Here is a 20,595-nt window from a genome sequence, read left to right as displayed (position 1 = left end):
TGTAATGATGTGTTTATACCCCACCTGCCCTGTGGATGTAAGTAATATTTTGATGCGGGCATAGCTGATGCCCATACCTCCCAACCCCAAAGAGCACATCCACTGGATAGTCCGTAAGCCACTGGGGGAACACATAGGAACCATACCATTGAACTGTCCCCGATTACCAGGGACGTCCCTGATTACGACTCAGAATCTAACTCTGTCCCACCTAAACCCTCCTAGAACTAGTGATATTAGGAGGAAAGGTGGTTGTGTATGAAAAAATATGCTGTGGGTCTGTCAATGTGTCAGGTTAATAGCACCACAATTTTAAATGTGTCCCTGATGTTGTTATGCAGTGTCCCTGATTCAGTCTTAATTTTTCTTCATTCGTATGAGAGGTCTGATAGGGACAGAAAAAACATATTCTGCTGAATACCTTAGAAAGATGATAGAATAATAGGTATGCGGTGGCATGTCTTGGCTGACGGATGTGGGTCTGTATTGAAGAGTCTGAGTTCCCATGTATCAGCCAGATGGGTGCAGATTGTAAGAGGAACACACAAATAATATGAATAAAACACTAGACAGGCTGCCGATTCCGTACAATCGAACATCATGCCATCACGTAATGGGTAGCCATTTCCGATACTGTAGGCATGTAATCCAATGTAATAGGCATCACAAGGTAATATTGTGGTCCTCGCTCCCACCCAGGAGTGTGAGTGTCAAATGCAAGCACCAATGTCAGTGCATTTGCAAGTGCGGGAGTGAGCGGGTGTAAGGCTGTTTGGCTACCAGTATGCGAGTATTGCACTGGTAAAGCAATGTAGTGGCTAACCGAGTGTAAGAAGCTGTAACCAGAGGTTAGCATTCTTAACGCCACACAAACCCATGCACACCTACTCACAACTGCTTTAATGTGCCTTAATCCCTCCATATCCAATGGCCTTGTTCTGCTCTGCAGCAAAATAAACGGCCTCTGAAAGGCTCGGAACCAGGACACTGCACACACAGCTAATGTGATTTACCAATACACCATGGCAGATATACAGACATCGGACATTACCACAACCATATCATACAGTGCAGTCATTCAACAGTATACAAATGTATCCCATCATGTAGATGTATATGTGAGTGTTTATGTCCAGCATATAGGTACATACATATATAGAGATATATCAGGAACATATCATGTGGCAACAAAGCATTACAAATGAATAAAAAGGGAAACACCAGCAACGCCTGTATTATGTAGTGGTGTTGTCCTATGTAATATCAAGACTCCCTCAGACAGACATGTGTCATTCATAAATGCAAACAGTTGTACATTGGCCGTATACATCACTCTGTGCATGTAATGTACATTAACACAACAGTACCTGTCCAATCATTATGAGAGAACAGTACTCTTGCAAGGTGCTATGTGCAACATTATCATCATGATAAAGGTAAATGGGGTAACCATAGAGGGACCGGTAGTGTTGTGTGCACAATGGGGGTCATCCACATCATGTGTACCTGGACCATTTAGAGGTGATGTGCATACCAGGATTATGCGCCTGAGGGACAGGGGTGAGGATAACAGGAGTATGTTGTGATGCATATTACAAGGGTTACATGTGTCCAGTGGGCACGTGTGTGAAATGGACAGCTATGTATAGGGCAAATGTTGTCCTAGGAACTGACTGGCCTCATGTTTCTGTAGGGTGAGAGTGGGATGTGGGGGAAGGAGAGTAGGTATGCCCGTGGAGGATAGGTAGGGTAGGATCACAGACAAGACAGCATACAGGGTCGGTATATGACACATGTGGGGGGATATACCTCAGACGGGGATGGGTGTTCGGCATTCACAAGCCCATGGGAACAGTGGGAAGGAGGTCGCCAGCCATGGGCAGCTGCCACTGGACCAAAACAGCTGCAAAGGAGGCAGTGCTGGAGGCTGTCCAGGAGGGGCAGCCTCACCCTGTAAATGTGACACTCTGCCCTTGAGCTTGCATATCTGGCTTTGGAACCCCTTATTGAGCCCCCAACTCACCATGTTCAAGACTGCATGACAGCAGACATGTTCCTGTCTGGCCCTGCTCCCAGGGGAGACATGCCACATCCTCAGTGGTAGTACCACCAGAAGGTGGTGCAGAGCCAACAGAGGTTGAGGTCCAAGGCTGGGCCCCAGATGTGCTGGTGCCCAGTGCCATGGTCAGCTGAAGTGGGATAGGAGGTTCTGCCGGGACCTCCCAACCCATACAGCCTATGGTGTTGCAGTTTAAATTCAGATATGGCTTAGTAATAGACAACAGCATTCAGGATTACCTACAACAGTATGCATAGATATCACCATCAACCCAACACAACAGATGGTATACATTTGCAGAGGGAGCACAACACATGCATATATACTGCATGACATCTGTACAATGTGTAGTAGACGTGTGACTGCAGCTATGAACAGTTTCCCATTATTGGCTTGTCATTGGGAACCCTAGACAGTGTCTGTCATACCACTGTTTCGTGTGACATATGTCCAGTCAGGGATGCGATGGCAGTAACACATCCCTATCACCATGTACTGTCCGCAATCATCGCACTATGCTCCTGCTGTGCACAGATGTGTGTTCAGTGTGTAACACAGGAAACAAATGGTTCCACACACTGACCAGTCCACAGATGGCCCTACAGATGGGAGTCCCTCATGAACAGAGCACTGTCATGTCTGTTTTAAAACATGCAGAATAGCCATTACCACACACATGTTAAACAGGCAGTAGTCTCAATGCAGTATAGCTACACTTACATGCTGTAGTCATGTGTGGCACATCACCCTCCTGTCTTTAGGCTATTTCCCACTGTGTATGATGTTTGAGGAACATCCAGATATCATCTGTGATGCCATTTCAAAACACCACATCCAGGTACCACTCACAGCAACTGTCATGGCCAAACACCAGCATGATGTTCCTAGATAATGTACTGTGTTTATCATGCAAATGGCTACGGGAACACCATCACAGCTGTTACACATGCAATCAGCTAGAGAAGGACTGCAATAGGTGCAGAGGCCATCACCTGATCATGTCCATCACTTACAATACACATGCTGCTGCTGAGCAGGTGTACACGTCCACATTCACCAGAGAGTGTGTGTGTGTGGGGGGGCAGACAAAGTACACCAGAGAAAGGCTTGGAGACTAAACCCTAAGCATCATCTGCCACATGCCTACCAGTACAGGGGTCAAACCCCTGACTGACTAGTCATTACTATTACATGTGCATGAAGTTACTACATATGCCACAAAGCCAACATGTTGCTGTGCTGTAAGAACATATATGTGTGTAGGTGAGAGACATCTGCAACAGAGATATAGTAGACATACATTAGGTGTAGCACACATGGCTGTCCACATGAATGGATGCCATTGTCACCACAACCACACTCTCTAATGGACTCACATTGACACTCTTTGCCAGGGCCACAAATACACACCCTAACTACTTAGTTTGCCACACTACAGTAATGCACAGGACTACATGCACCACAGGGGATATCTGGAGGTTATATGGGCTAGAGCATGTGAAAGGGTTTGACATCTGTTGGTATACCATTGAGGGTTATACTGGGAGTAACTGTGGTTGGGAGCATCATAACCCACATGCAGATACAAGGTGCCAGTACTGACATGCATGTATGCATTGCTTCATGGGTGTGTAGTGGTTGGCTGTGCAAGATGGCTGTACAAGGCTGGGTGAGGGGTACTCCTTGGCATCGTATCACACGACAATGGTGTGCAGTGTGGTACAGTGATGTAGTGTCTGCAATGTCCCACACAGATGGGTACTGCATGATCTGCCCTGACAGCCTGGTTACCATTGTGTATGGCCATAGCTTTGCAATGCATGCCATGTCTGTGTTTGATAGTCCTTCACATGGACATTGCCTGGGATGTGCATGTCCCACAATACTGTACAGTGACATGTACAGGTGTACCTGGTTTGGCAAGCTCATGTTGTGTACACAGACTGTTATCCCCCAATATGCCAGTACTGGCCTGGTGTGGCAAAACCTGCTTATAATCAGCAGGTCGACCCTGCACCTGCATTGATAGCATGATACAGGTATTCCCTGGTGTTAGTGGCATTGATCTATACAGGGCACATGTGTATGGCATTGTATGGCCTCTGTGGATCACATTTGATGGCACCACATAGGGTTCAGGCATCCAGTGGGGAACATAGTGAAGGCACATTGTCTTCAATTATGTGCCTATTGTACTGCTGTATAGAGTGCCATGTCCTCTGCAGCCCACTGCAATCACACCATGCCTACTATTTGTCATCAATGTGCATGGTACTAGCAACATTGCGGGATATCCTAGGTGTGTTTGTGTATGATACATGAGTCTAGGACATATACCGGGTACTAGTAAAGTTGCATACTTTGTTCACCAGGCCTTTTGCCAGATGTAGGGGTATGGCTTGCCAACACATTCCCATGGCTGACTTGACATCTGTACTCCTCGTGAGGTGGCCAATGTGTCATAAGACAGACACCATATAGGAAAACTACAAAATCTGCTCCCCAACATGTCCAGTGGTTAGACACTCACAGCCACCTCCACACAGGCTCTGACAGCCAAACACACACACTTACCATGTCCAGTATTCAAACCCCTACCTACTGTATCACACTGCAGCAATACACATTTAGGGCAAGCACTACAGTAAATACTGGGTTACAGCACTCCTAGAGGTGTATTCCTAGGTGGGTGACAACAGCAGGATTGACAAAGGTGGTCATATGATTTGTACAGAGAGTGCATACTCTGCAAAGCATTGTACTTGTCTCACGCAGACAGACACACACACACACAGTTGGCAAGTCTGGGATTAGAACACCGACCTAACTACATTATCACACTACACCGTTACACAGTTACAGAATGCGCTACTGAGATTGCTGGGTCACAGCACTCCCAGAGGTGTATTTCTGGGTGGATGACATCATCAGCCTTGCCAAAGTTGGGTGTTGGAATTGTATGGAGTATGAGCAATCTAAAAGCATTATTCTGTCTGCAGGCAGATGGAGAGAGAGGGGCACACACACACACACACACACACACACACACAGGCACACACACACACACACACACACACACACACACACACACACACACACACACACACACACACACACACACAGTTAACAAGTCTGGGATTAGAACACCGACCTAACTACTTTATCACACTACAGCATTACGCAGTTACGGAATGCACTACCAAGATTATTGGGTCACAGCACTCCCAGAGGTGTATTTCTAGGTGGGTGACATCATCAGACTTGCCAAAGTTGGCTATAGGAATTGTATGGAGTGTGAGCAGTCTAAAAGCATTATTCTGTCTTGAGGCAGATGAAGAGAGACACACACACACACACACACACACACACACACACACACACACACACACACACACACACACACACACACACACACACACACACACACACGCCAGTGGTGGGATCAGAACACCTGCCTATCTACAGATCACTATTCCAATATTACATAGTTACGAGTTGCGCCACAGGGACTACATATTTCAAGGCTGTCATTATGACCTTCTAGGAATGCAGACATCAACAGGGATGCTGGCAGTTAAGATGTACATACCTGTGAACATGTGTGTTTAAAGTAGGAATCCATCCTAAACTGGAGTATGCCCATCTGTGGAATGGACGACTACCATCACTATACAGGGTTACAATGGCCATGCCCATACACATAGAGGCACATAACTGACACAAGGTGTCACTGGGCATGCTCACACACATAATAGCACAAGGCTGTTCAGAATGCACTATGTCTCTATCTGCACAAGGTTATACTGGGCATGCTCATACACTTAGTAGCACAGGGCTGTTTGGGATGCACTCTGATTCTAAACACGGAAGGCCACAGTGGCCATGCTATTACAGTTAGACATAAAGAACACATTGTAATGGACTCTGGTGTTTGTAGTTGTCATTGTTAGCAGGAACGCTGCACTACATATATCTGACACTGGTCATCTACACAACATCTGCTGCTGTCCGTCACCTTAGATGTACCATTCTATACCAAGCACAATACTACTACTCGCAGTGATGTCTTGCTAGGAGTGGCAACTGCTTGACCAACACAATGAGCCAATGTCCTGCTGTAATTACAAGGTTGTCCACTGTTTGTCATTCTGGGATGACATGACTGAAAGTAGACAGGCCTTTGTCACATATCACATGCATCCATGATTCAAGGGAGTGGAGATAATACCTAGGTCGCATTCGCCCATATAGTCCCATTCCAAGTCAAATGTCCTAAACACAGGATAACACCCTGACACCTAGAGGACAACTGCATTGCATGCTTATGCTAACCAGTGCTTGATGTGTGGCATTCATAATTACAGCTGCTCACTGTAGATCCAACAATGGACAATACTGACATCTGTGCAGTGAGGAACACCTGGCTGAAGGCTCTGTAGTACACAATAGCACTACCATCATATACCTCAGACCCAGACAAGTGGGCCATAGCACAGGTACAGACCGCTCCAGGTGGTGGTGTCCCCACATACATAAAGGCCACTCACATGTACTGACCATAAAAAGCATCATAGATGAGTCAGGTGCAGGTCACAGTGTCAAAAGCTGCATTCTAGGATGTAACCCTTAGACACCACCATGCCCTCGGATCACCAACACACATCCATACATGTGGTAGGACATATAATAATACAACACCATGTGACCTTTGACCAGTGCACTGTACCTAGCTCTACATCAACTGTGTAGAGTACCCATGTACTAACACAGTTGCATCATGTGTTATGCAATGCAATGATACCACTGTTTGTAACCAGGTCAGCTGTACACATACCAGGAACCCTCGGTAATTTACAGCATTAACAGATGACTGTTGCTGTACACCAGTAAACATCCTCATGTTTGGATATGACATACATGTACCTGCCCTGGATATGTACATGCCACACACATACAACATATATGTAAATAGCATAGCTGTTGTTGTCCTTTATGTAGACAGGTGGCTACAGCCATTACACACATGCACATGGAAGGTAGGTCCATGGCTGCTGAATGCTAACAGTATATAAGGTGTGATATCAATGTTGACAGAGGTAGCATTCCCTCTGTACTGGTCACCCATGACACCTATCATATCATACAACAGTCCATGTATCATGTATGTCATTACACATGTCCACCAAATGCAATGCCTACAAACATGCCCAAATGACAGGAATGTAGGACCTACACACATGTACATGTAGTGGTGTGCATTCAGATACCATGCGTGTGCAGTTGCTGATGTTTGCAGGTGACATGTGTCTTAGTACATCATGCAGTTGCAATGCAGCCTCAACAGTGCCAACTGTATATGGTGATATGCTGGAAGTACAGTAAGATGTACTTCAGGTATGGACAGATGTGTGGACATAACTAAGTGGTGGGGCATCTTTGCAGTTGGATGTTTGCTGAGGACAGCTCACAGGTGTGTCACAAGCAGTCCTACAATAACCTGTGCAACTGCTAAGCTATGGTTTTGTTAATTGAAGGGGAACACACACAACCTAGACAGTGGTCAGGGTGACACCGAATGTAAATCACTTGACACCTGTAACAGTTAAGACCTCCCATGTGTATATATCAGCACAGTTGCCAAAGGAAGCGTCAGTACACTTTGTAATGCATGCAATACTGCTGTTAAGTCTGTCATACGTATCATGAGATAGGCAGGTGTTTGATTCACAGTACTGGCATGTGTGGTTGCGTGTGTGCTCATATATGTCACGTATGGTGGGGAATACATTTCAGTTGTTACTCACTCTCCTGTACACTGTTGTAGACATCTGTACAGACTGCAATGTAGAAAGCAGGACATAGGCAGGGGTGTGTATCTCACACATGTGAGTTATCTGTATGTGTGTGACATAGGTGTATTCAGTAGTGAATGCCACAGTGTGTGTGTGTGTGTGTGTGTGTGTGTGTGTGTGTGTGTATGTATGGCTGTCTGGTCCCTGGAGTGAGGATGTATGTTACCATAGTGAACTGATAAGACCCCTCCCCCCATCAAGGTGATGCAATCTACTATCCCTGTTGATGTCCTTGATCTTAGGCCATACTAACTACCCATACATGTGTAATCTCTGTGGCATGTCATGTAAGTGCACAGTACGTAATGATGATTTGCACATAGGCAAGGGTCCTCAACTCAACACTAGCAACTGTGTGTGTGTGTTACTGTGTTGGTGAATCCGTGAGTGTGTGGGTGTGTTACTGTGTCTCTGAATACATGTGTGTGAATACCTGAGTATGTGGGTGTAGTTGTGTGCTTTCCACTGGCTTCTACCCTTGTCATCAGTTAGACCACTCTCTTACCTCTCCACTCCATGTAACTGTACCTGTGATGTCACCCAGTATGGATGTCATGTCTCTAGCCACAGTAGCTTAATACACAGCTATCATGCTCTTGGATCAGTAGATTAGTAGATGTGTTTGGAATGTGGGACTTTCTAACTGTGATGTGGAAGCTACAAAGTGCATGCTGGTATTTTCATTCATACCTGTGTGTAGTCCACATTTACATATGGGACACTAACTGCAAACACTGACATCCACCGGCACATGCAATTAGACCTGAAGGAGGAAGGCAGAACATCAAGACCAACATGCAGTTACTGTTGTTACACATAACATATACTGTTAACAGTACAAAATGCATTCTAAACCTGTACTACATGATATGTCTGCTGCCTGTCAACAGTACACAACAATTGTAATCTACACTTATCTTCCTAGTCTGTTCACCCTGTGCATCAGACCATATGAGCATGCCCCTGCACCGATGGTGTGGGTGACAGGGATGTGGCACAGGCATCATCATATGCACAGGGTGATAATGTTTGCCAGAGGCATAGGCTGCACCATTGGATGACATCATGTTTGTGGGTTAGGGCCTTTGATCTCATTGGGCATGTGTGGATGTTATGCATGTGTGTGTTGCGGTGCCCTACATATGTTTCTGGTGTGTGTGTGTGTATGTATGCACACAGTTCTGGCATGTGTCTGGCCTACACAGGGGTATTAGTGACAGCTGCAGACTGTACAGGCCAGGTTTTACAGTTCATGGTGTCTGGCCACGGCCATGTGACCTGCACCTGCCAGGGGTTGCATGGGCACTACCAGGCAGAGGTGCAAATTGGGTACTGTCTGATGACACATGTTCACTGGAACCATGTCCCTGTTGGGACCGTCCTGGGCCACATGCACGTGGCCTGCTGTGTCCTGGTGTGGACAGCACAGCACCAGCTGCACTACTGCTGCTACCGCTACTATGGGAGCGGGCATGTGAGGTAGTTCATTCATGTAGACTTGCAACAGGTGATGTAGCTGGCCTACGTCCATGTGCCTGATGCCTCATTCCTACCAGATGTTCCAGCACAGACATCTCACACTCGCATATTGTCATGTCATGGTCAAGGACTCCAACCATGTCACCCAATAGTCTATCCAAAACTTCAGCAAGCTGCTGTTGAGCATTTGCCATTGCCTGGATGTTGTTGTTTAAAGAATGGACAGCAACCCTCTGAAGCCTTTGACCTTCTCTGTTGTGCCATTCAGCACATGCCTGTGCCTCCATTACAGCCTGAAACATGCGTCTAGTCACACCAGCTGCTGCGCTCTGTCTTGCAGGGGCATGTTGGCCAGAGGTCCTCCTATGAGCAGCACTGGCCACATGCCTGTGTTGGGCATCACCAGTCAGTCGGCTAACACCATGGTGTGCAGGCACACCTTCCATAGCCTCCACACTTTCCTGTTCCAAGCTACCACATGCCAACTGTCCTTCCTCTATGGCCATTAGTGTTGGGGTATGTGTTGGCATGAGAACTGTCTGCGTGGATGAGGGTGATATAGGTGGAATGGCAACCAATGGCACAGATTCAGCCCCTGACAACCCTGCCTGTGCCTCAATCATACATTCATCATCACTGCTAGAGCCTTTGGTGACACTAACACCAGATGGACCACAGGAGGGGAATGCACCTGCATCAACACCTGTGAGGTGCAGACAAGAACTGTACATTACAATCTATGCAATAGACACACACACACACACACACACACACACACACACACACACACACACACACACACACACACACACACGCTATGGCACCCAACATGCATGTGATATGACAGAAGGCATGCAACATGCATGTGATACAGCAGATGGCATGCAGCTCAGACAATAATAGTGGTAGCTATCATACATCCCTGGGTTGCACACAGCAGCATGCATGTGTCATAGCAGAAGGCATGCATATTACACAATCAGAGTAGTAGTTAGCATACATCCCTGTGTTACACCATGTAGACCAGTACAGGTTAACAGTACACCTGCCTGATGTGTGGCATATGACTTTGACACTCACATGTAGTATGACATGTGATCTGCTGATGTGTGCAATGACATGCATACATGTTTAACACAATGGTGTCCTGTCATATATACAGTGGAGTAATGGTGTCCCAATGCAGTGATGTGTTATACTAACATGGACCTTCAGCTGACGCAGTGTTGTCTGTCCACCCTACAGATTTACTGCACATTTAGCTGATGTGCATGGCCATTGCAGGGAATCATGTTGGCATCTCTATTGCTATACAGTGTGAGTTACAGACACAGTTCATAGCCATGGCTGTGTTCAGATACAATACATATATACTGTGGAATGTGACCCACGTCACTGAGGTGTATACACACTAAACCATTATGTGGAATGTGTGACACAGGTCACTGAAGGGTATACGGATGACACTCCTGCACATCTGCAACCATATTGCTGCTGCCTGGCAACTATGGCCAGACATGGCAAACTCATCGGTACACCATGTCCCACATGACATCTGTGTACCACACACACACACACACACACACACACACACACACACACACACACACACACACACACGAGGAACAAGGATGACAGTGATGTCCAACACCAGCAAGGGGAATGTACTGTATCTTTGGGCTGATGTGGTTGTCTGTTTATGTATGTGGATACTGTACAGGTGACTGCTATCTTGTCGTGACACACTCAAGATGTTCAACACATCTTATGTGGTGGATTGATGCCATGACTACACAAGATGTGCACAGGCCTGTAGGATGTCTAGTGTTCCACATCTGCAATATAACCATTACACAAAGGCCATAGTTGGACCATGTGGAGCCAATGTATGACAGGGTGTACACACAAGCACATCACATCTACTGTGTGTGTTGTTTAATGTCTCTGGCCTTCCTCCATGGCCATGTTTGAACATGTGTTGGCCAAATGGTTGTGACGGGCATCTATTTCACATGTCTGTGTTGTCCCATATGACATACACCCATAGATGTCATACGCTCCCCTGATGACAGGGTTATGCATTGTGGTATGTTTGGTATGTGGGATATGTTTTTCAGGATAGTTAGGCAGTGTTGCAGCCAGCCCACTACATGTCATGGACATGTCAGATAGCACATAACATTGAGTGAAATTCATAGGAGGGATATAATCCACACTGGTGAATCCTGTGGGCTGGCCATACTCCAGCTCACTGTGTAGTACTGTTTGTATTCCCCACATGTGTAGTTCTGATCTGTAGTACATGTCCTTACAGTGAACAACACCTCCACCATTGTATGCACAGCTGTCCACACATCTGGCAATGACAGTTTGTGAGGTTTTATGTCGGTGTTTCACATAGTTTGCAAATATTGCATATGGGTAGCCATTGTGATGCATTGTGATGCATTGCAAGCCCGACCTGTATATTGGTGACAGGACCATACATTATGTGTACATGTGGTAAATAGCCACATGTCAGATAGATCTGTACATTAATATGCCTGATAAATAATAACAGTCTCACCTGCAATGGGCTGCTGTCACAGTGGAACACCAGAGGTACCTAAATAGGAGTGACACAGCAGTATGATCATTATCCATGCCTGTATGATAGCTACAGGGTGCAATGTGCATGTTAACACATACGCCAATACAATAGACAATACTATGGAGTATGCACATGTGTGCATACACAGAGTAGCATACTATAGTATGCGGCATGTGTGTATACATGCCTTGCATATCATGTTACATTATATATTGTACAGTGACACATGTAACTATATGGAATATAGTTGTTATATGTGCAGTAGTGATTTACCAGGCAACTTCAGGCTCGTTGTTGAGAGACACCCAACTCCACAATATCAGCTAAGGCTTGTGGATGTTGTTCTGCAGGTGTTCCCAGGTTGGCCAGTAGCTCCTCGGTACGTGTGAGTGAGGGCTGGGTTGGTGGCCACCACCTGTTGCACCTTGTTCCCTGGTGATTGCATTCACACACTGTTTTGCCCATCTAATTAGGTCTGTACAGTGTCTGCACACATGCTGGTATGTGCAGTTGTGGCCACCCACATCATTAACCCTCCTGCGAAGTTCCTGCTACAGGGCATCCCACTGCTGTGCATCCCGTTGCACATGGCTGAACAGTACACAATGATTATCAAGTAGGTATGGGATGAAGGCCTCATCCTCCAAGCGGGTATAAGGTGGTAGTCTTGCACACGGCATACCTGGAAGACATAATGATGGAGACAGGTCACAGTAACTCACAGAGACGTACAGAGCTACAGCTGAACATACATGTGTATCACATTTATTGCAATTAAATAGTTGTCTTTGCAAATCTACATGACACTGACACCACTGACATGTTTGTGTCACACACATTTGACACTCAGTGGTGATTGGATATTATCACCATATATGTGTGTGTTACCTGATTAAATTGCTCATACTCCATGTGGATGCTGTCTTGATGTAGGCATGTCTGTTTGCCTGTACTGGTGTTCTTACCTATCAGCACATGCCTGAATATGTCCACATTAATGCAGTCAACCTTGATGCTGTGTATATGTCACATATAAAGACTTACACTGCCTTAACAGACATGACCTGTGACTCTGCAGACTTGCTCATGGAAGGTTTTACATGTATGTGTTTTGCCATATACATCTACATGTCACTGTACAGCAGTTCAACATCCTGCCATGTATCACCTGTGTTACACATGTGATACACATGGGACACTGGCTAGCCTGCATTTGCAGGGTTGGATATCAACTATAGCATGTATGGTCAAAGTCAACTAGTAGGCTATATGCCCTGGGCCATGTATGAGCCTAGGATGAAAGGTTACCTAGCTGTAGCTGACAGGCGGGTTTCTGGGGCCAGGTCAAGCAGTGCCACATAACTGATCCACAGGGTTAATGATATATTTACCATGCTGTCATCACACCATGTCTGAAAGAGGGGCAATGTGCAGCTTTGCTGGACAGGGATGCATAGTATGGCAGGAGTATGTAAAGTGTATGGGACAAGGATCTGTCCAGCATGTGGTGATCCTTGTACTAGGAAGGTGGATGTTCATGAAGCATGTGTTTGAGATCAGGATGTGTACGTGTAGCATGTCCAACATCACTGGGTTGGACATGGCTTTATTCAGGGTAGGCATTATGCTACATAATGGAGATGAGGATTGGGAAGGCTGGTGTAGGCCATCTGAACATGGCCAATACCTCTTAAAGGAAATATGTGATATGATATGGGTCACTTGAGTGTTGAGTATGGCTGAACAATGATCTCTATATTCATAGATGGCACCCTGTCATGATTAGGGTTGCAACTTAGGACTACCTGACAGGTGTGGTGATGTAACTATCACAGGAAAGACAACTGCCCAGCTGCATCCCTTACACACAGTGTCCATTATGTTGACTGCTGCCTAGGTGGTAGTTCATGGGTACAGGGTTATTAACATAGGGGTGACAATGCAATATGTAGCTGTCAGATTGTGGCCATATGTCACACACCTCACCCACAAAGCCCCTTCTGTATGTTGTCCGAAACACTCATTGAGTCAGCTATTGCTCCTAGGTCATAGTCATTTGCATACTACAATAGGCAGATGCCTTCTGTGAGTCTGTGTGATATAGACTACAATGAGGGGAAGTACAATGAACTAACCCTGTCTTACTGTAGCTGGCACTGGTGTGATGTGCATGTATTATTCAGACACCTTCTGTAGTGTTGGTTCTGCCAGCAGTCCAGTTGCAAAACACTCCTGTGACATAGGAATGTACATCTAGTATACTGAGTGTAGGTGGAAGACAGTATGGGTGATGATGTCCTATGACCTGGCAAGGTTATGATATGCTGTGTGAAATCAACCTTACTGTTATATACATCTGTACTGCTGACATCAAATAAGTTGATCAAGGGTGATGACCTTTCAGACCAGACTCAGCAGGGTAGTAGTGCAGTACTTCCCATTATCAGTGGTGTCTCCCCCTTTGTGGGTTGTGATAACTGTTGGTGTGCACCATTCAGTGTGTACACAGCCTGACATGAAGCTATGTTTTACATGATGTGTATGTGGAGAGCAAATTGTTTTGCCATATGTGTATGATACAACCTGGGATGTGGACAGGTCCCATGCAGCCTGAATGCAGCTTGTACCTGCATAGTTGTGGTTACAGGGGCTCTGTAGTGTACATGGATATATGATTGTGTACCTGTTGGGGGCGGGCAGTATGTTTATGTTATCCAAGACCCTATCTGGATTGCTTATTCATGCTCGGCAATTATTCAGAACTTGTAAGCACTAAATAAGCTACTAATTACTATAGCACTCAATCTTCCTCATTATCTAGAAGTAAACAGTTTTTGTACTTAATTTTCTCACCTGCTTAGAGAAAAACAGCTCTTGTACTCACTTTCCTCACTTATCTAGAGGATTTGTTTTTATTCAGGCATGTCCAAGGGTCAGCTCCCAGTGTTCTCTCCTGTCTATCTGATGAATCTGGGCATCTTGAGGCAATGTAGAAATTGCCTCATGCACACAGACAACCCTCTCCTCCTACCACCCAACACTACAACCTGTGAGAGATGCACTTATCTAGCCAAACTGGAGGTAAAGCTCTCTCCAACCAAGACTGAACTTGACAGTCATGTGGAGAAGGTAAACATTTGCACCACATCACACTCATCACATAGTCTCACTAAATCTACACCACCAAAATCCACACATAGTAACACAAAAACATTTGCAGAGGCTCTCAATAATAATCTGTCTAAGCAACAGAGAGCTCCAAAGCATAAATGCAAGCAGCCTCCATCCCCCAACACAACCCAAATGACACATAGCCCACAGACTCAGTGTGCCACTCAGCCACAGCCAATAAGGCAAAACAATGTACCCAACACACTAGTCATAGGTGACTCTATAGTCAGGCACACTGATGTCACACTCACCAGGCTACACAAGGAGAAGGTTACTGCCAGCTGCCTGTCAGATGCCAGGATCCGCCACATAACACATGCACTCAGGTCACTCCACAACAAGTACAAATATGTCTCTGTCATTGTCCATGTTGGTGTCAATGACCTGAGATGTACCTCCCTGGACTACATGAAGAGAAACATAGAAGAGCTCTCCGATCTTGTAGCCCAGGCAGGTATGACCCTAGCCCCTGAGTAGCATTCTGCCATTGCCCAGAATGATACCACAGTACAAGGACAAAATGACTGACTTCAACAATTGGCTAAGCTTCTGGTGTCATTCTAAGGGGATCCAGTATCTGTCTGCTTGGAATGACATGGTCAACAGACCACGATGCTTTGCCACAGATGGCCTGCACCTGTCGCCCCTGGGATTCTGGATACTGGCTAAGGCTCTTGCTGCCCCTATAGAGCCTTTTTTTAGGCAAGGTTCAAATAACAAATTCACCACCATAACAGGAACAGGCAGGCAAAAACTGAGGCTAATGCTACTCATTGCTAGAAGTCTAAATCTCAAAATGCACTCACCCGAGGCACTTCTTAAAATGGAGAACATTGATATCTGTGCATTGACTGAGACCTGGTTCAAGGCTCCAGAAAGCACCCCTGCACTACCAGGATATAACTCATACTACACTTTTCAGCCATGTAACCTGGACCGAAACACCAAAGGTGGAGGTGTGTCCATATTCATTAAGGATATCCACACCTCCAGGCTAGTTGCTTAGCACAATGCATCTGAGGTTATCCAAGTGCAACTAACTCTGGGCAAAACTGCAATTCAAATTGTAGCTTGCTACAAATCCCCACCATGCTCCAGGATTCCCACTCCTCTTTTCTTGATGTACTGGAAAATATTAGGGTTCAATCAAACACCCTAATAATGGGCGACTTCAAATACCCCACCATTAACTGGGAAAACTACTTGTGTACCAACTCATTAGCTCAATGCTTTCTGGAATTCATAAACTCCAATGCCCTGGATCAACTTATCCACACCCCCACCAGGGGCAACAATATCCTAGAACTAGTCATTACCAGCATGAGTGACCGGTGTTCCGCACATGAAGTCAACTCCTCGTTGGTCCGATCCAACCATAAGCTAATCACCCTTGATATCCACATCCCGCCCCCACCCCCCATTAAGGAAACCACAGTAAAATATTTCTCCAAAGCCAACTTCATGCTTCTTAAGACAGAAGTGGTGAACATCATGACACCCATGCAGATGGACAATACAGTTACAACTGCTGAATCCTACACAAATGCATTCTATAAGCACTTACACGAGTGCATGGATTGTGCTATCCCAAACAGAACCAAGATGCTATCCTCCAAAGAAAGGAAGCCAATCTGGTGGTTCCCTGCCATAAACAAACTGTACAAAAGAAGGAAGAAACTTTTGCAAAAGTGAGTACAATCCCATGAGTGGAGGAGCTCCCTGGTCAGCCTCAGTAAGAAGCTGAGATCCCTTATAAGATCCTCCAAAGCTAGCTATGAAAGCAAAATCACCACTAATTCCAAGGACAACCACAAAGCATTCTATAGCTATGTCAAGAATCTTGATGGCCACACCCAGATCTGCTGTGAGTTGCAGCACAAAGGCACGAAAATTACAGAACCAACTGATATTGCCAGCATCCTGGCAGATAGGTTCAGTGCTAACTTTAAACCCCTCTCACCCCTAAAGGGCCCATATCTATACAGGAAGAATGTAGAGTCCATGTAATCACAACTACACAGGTAAAAGCTGCACTCTCTAAAGCCAAAAACACAGCATCCATGGGACCGGACAACATCCCAGGCTGCGTTTTACACAAACTTCAGAATGAACTGGCTCCCCACTTAAGCACCATGTTCAATAATAGACTGGCATCAGGCTTTGTGCCCCCTGAATGGTGCACAGCAACATTTATCCCACTCCACAAAGGTGGCACCACAATGGACCATGGGAACTATTGCCCTATAAGCCTGACTAGCCTGGTCTGCAAGGCTATGGATCACATCATCATGGATCTCATTCACAGAGACATTGGGTGCCTCCAAACCTTTGACCCCACACAGTTTGGCTTTGTTAAGGGCAGACCATGCCTCCTAAACTTAGTGGACTTCTTTGAGACAGTTACCAAGGCATTAGATGAGGGTAAGGAGGACCACACAGCCTACCTTGACCTCTCAAAGGCTTTTAACACCATTCCCCAATCTGGTAGTATCGACATACCCATCCACCTGAACATTAACCCCTACGTCATGAGATGGTTTGCAAAGTGGCTCATGGACAGAACCCACACAGTGAGAGTTGCATACCCTAGGTCCGACTGTAAACCAGTTACAACTGGTGTCCCCCAGGGATCAGTCCTAGGACCCCTCATGTTCGGTATATACTTCTCTGAGGTACAGGCAAGCGCAGGAGGACTTTGGCTGAAAAGGTTTGCAGACGACTGCAAACTAGGGGCCATAATTGGTTCCCCAGCTGATACAGACACCCTCCAGAAGGGTCTCACTGAGACGTATACCTAGTGTCAATATCATGGCCTCAAGCTGAATGCCAAAAAGTGCATAGTCATCCCCTTTGGATAAAACTAATTACCCACAGACTACCACATAGGTGGTAGTCCCCTACATACAGAAAAGGTAATAAGAGATCTGGGAACCCAAGTAGATAGCAATCTCTCCTTTGATAACCATATTGCCAAGGTGGTTAGAATATCCTTCTACATGGCCCCCTTAATCTCAAATGGGTTCGCATCCAGAACAAAGGAGGCCATTGTGCCTCTCTACTAATGATTTATTAGACCCATTAAAGAATACAACACCCCATTTGGGATGTACCTTACAAGACAACTGCAACAGCTTGAAAGACCACAAAGGTACCACACCAAGAGGATTGCTGACCTCAAACAGATGACCTATGCAGCTCAACTAAAGAAACTCCAGCTGTACTCGGTTACATACTGCATACTCAGAGGTGATCTCTGCTTGACATACAAGGCCCATGTCCAACCTGGTATTGGTAGATATGCTCCACCTAAACAAAAGCCCCTGAGAGTCACATGCTCTATGGATATAAGCCTAACCACAATGATAACTAGGACGTGCTGGAGGGATAGATTCCTGACCCGGAGACTCCCTATGCTTTGGAACATGATTCCAATGTACATCAGGCAGGGCCCCTCACTAGCACTCTTCAAGAGAAACCTTGATGGGTGGATGGGAGACAGACATGTACCCCTGGGATCACTGCAGTGGCTCTGCTGGACAGAGGCACAGGGAACTAATGGCTCTGCTGTTCAGAGGCACAGGGAACTAACCTAAGGGGGTGGTGGAAGCCAACAAACTCTAGCTAGGCTTATAAATGCCCTTGGGCAGACAGCCTAGTACCTACCTATGAACCTATGAACCTATTACATGTCTTATGTAAATGGATAGTTAACTAGCTCTTCCATTTTACTTTGCTATCATGCTGATAAACTGTGGGGTGACTACAAGTCATATGTATCCTGTTATTGTGTATTGTAAATGCCAATAGACATAACTAATGTTTGCCTAACATAACAGTAATGCTATGTAAAATGTAATACATATCTGCCTACAATACTGTACATTGCACAGTTATTGGCACAATATCCCACAATGCAAATCATAATTGCACAGTAGGCCCACCTTCGACATGTTATTCTCAGTAATACACCCATACATATGCCTACTATTACAATATATCAACATATACTATACTCTGTTATAGCACGTACTTGTTGGACCAGCTCTGCCACTGACAGCGGCTGGAGAGGAATTGTTGGGTTCAAAGCCCTTATATAGCATCCATTGTGGTGTATGAGGTGTTTGCCTTGTGACCTACAGCAGTACACACATAAATACTACAAGCATTACTATGCTCAACAATACATCACTACAAGATAACTGTTTCCACTATATGCATTGTGTACACTTTAATTATTAGAGAACAGGTACTACATACACAGACATACTGAGTGTTCTACATACCTTATTAGTAACCTGAGGTGTCATTGACTGTTATTTCAATCTTTTTCAGTTTGTGTTTCAATCTTCTTTGTAATGTTCTGCTGGTATATACAGATGGCATGAATGTCTGACAAGCCATCCTTTTATAGTTAAATATCAGTAACATGTGCTATCCTGACCACCAATTGGTGTTCCAAAGTAGTTAATTACATGCACATCAGCTGTGCAGCTACTCCATTAGCCAATACCATGGCAACAGTGGTGTATAATTGAGTACTCCACTTGGGCGTTGTCCTTATGCCTTACTTTCGAGGAAGACAGCTTGGATGTGTTGTTTGTGATGTATTGCAACAGCTATATGGAGACACACAGAGATATATTAGCTTCATGACTCCCATGGATTGTGTGTAATGCCTAGAAGATGTTGTTCTACATGTGAGTACAGCTGTTATATTTCAGAACATTGCTACTTATGCAGGGTTTGTTTGTACCTGATACTTCTGCAGATGTTTTAGTCTGGCAAGGATGTTTGAGCAGCTCAAGGCTGTATGGCTATGCATATAATGTTAGGTGGTTTACAGTGTGCTCACCAGACATCTTTGGTTTGGTGTAGATGTGTATCATACTGTGCTGTTAATCAGTACTTGGTAACACTTCCTGGTGTGCACACAACCCTCTTAAATGGGATTAGTGCAAACAAACCCTGTAACATCAGCAGCTGTTCCATTGTATAACAGCAACTATTTCACATAGGGCCATGTTAGTGTGTCTCTGACAAGGTATGTTAAGGCTTCTACAGATGTCATACAGTGAGTGAATGATTTGTGATGTTATTACAGTATGTATTGTAATTGGTTTGGGTGTGGGGGAGATGTTGGTGGGTGTACATAGCAGATGCAGGTGTGTAGGAACTGCTTTTATACATATTTGATATGTGTGTGAGGGTTCCTTCCCTATTTGAATACCTATCCTTTAGTGGACTAATACTATGGTAATTGCAGGCTGATTCATTAAGGCACTGTTAAATGGTTCCTGTATAGCATGCAGGTGATGTTAGTCCTTGAATCCTTTCAGCAATACATCGGCATGTAATCAAGTGTTGCTACATGAAAGCTGTCTGTGTTTTTCTGTCATAGGTATTTGCAGTCATTGGAGTTGTGTTGGTGACTGACCCTCTTTGGC

This window comes from Protopterus annectens, chromosome 8.part0, assembly GCF_019279795.1.
Source record: "Protopterus annectens isolate FY-2018-M chromosome 8.part0, PAN1.0, whole genome shotgun sequence".
Classification (NCBI taxonomy): Eukaryota; Metazoa; Chordata; order Ceratodontiformes; family Protopteridae; genus Protopterus; species Protopterus annectens.
The sequence above is the reverse complement of the archived record's forward strand: the minus strand, read 5'-3'. Positions refer to the sequence as shown.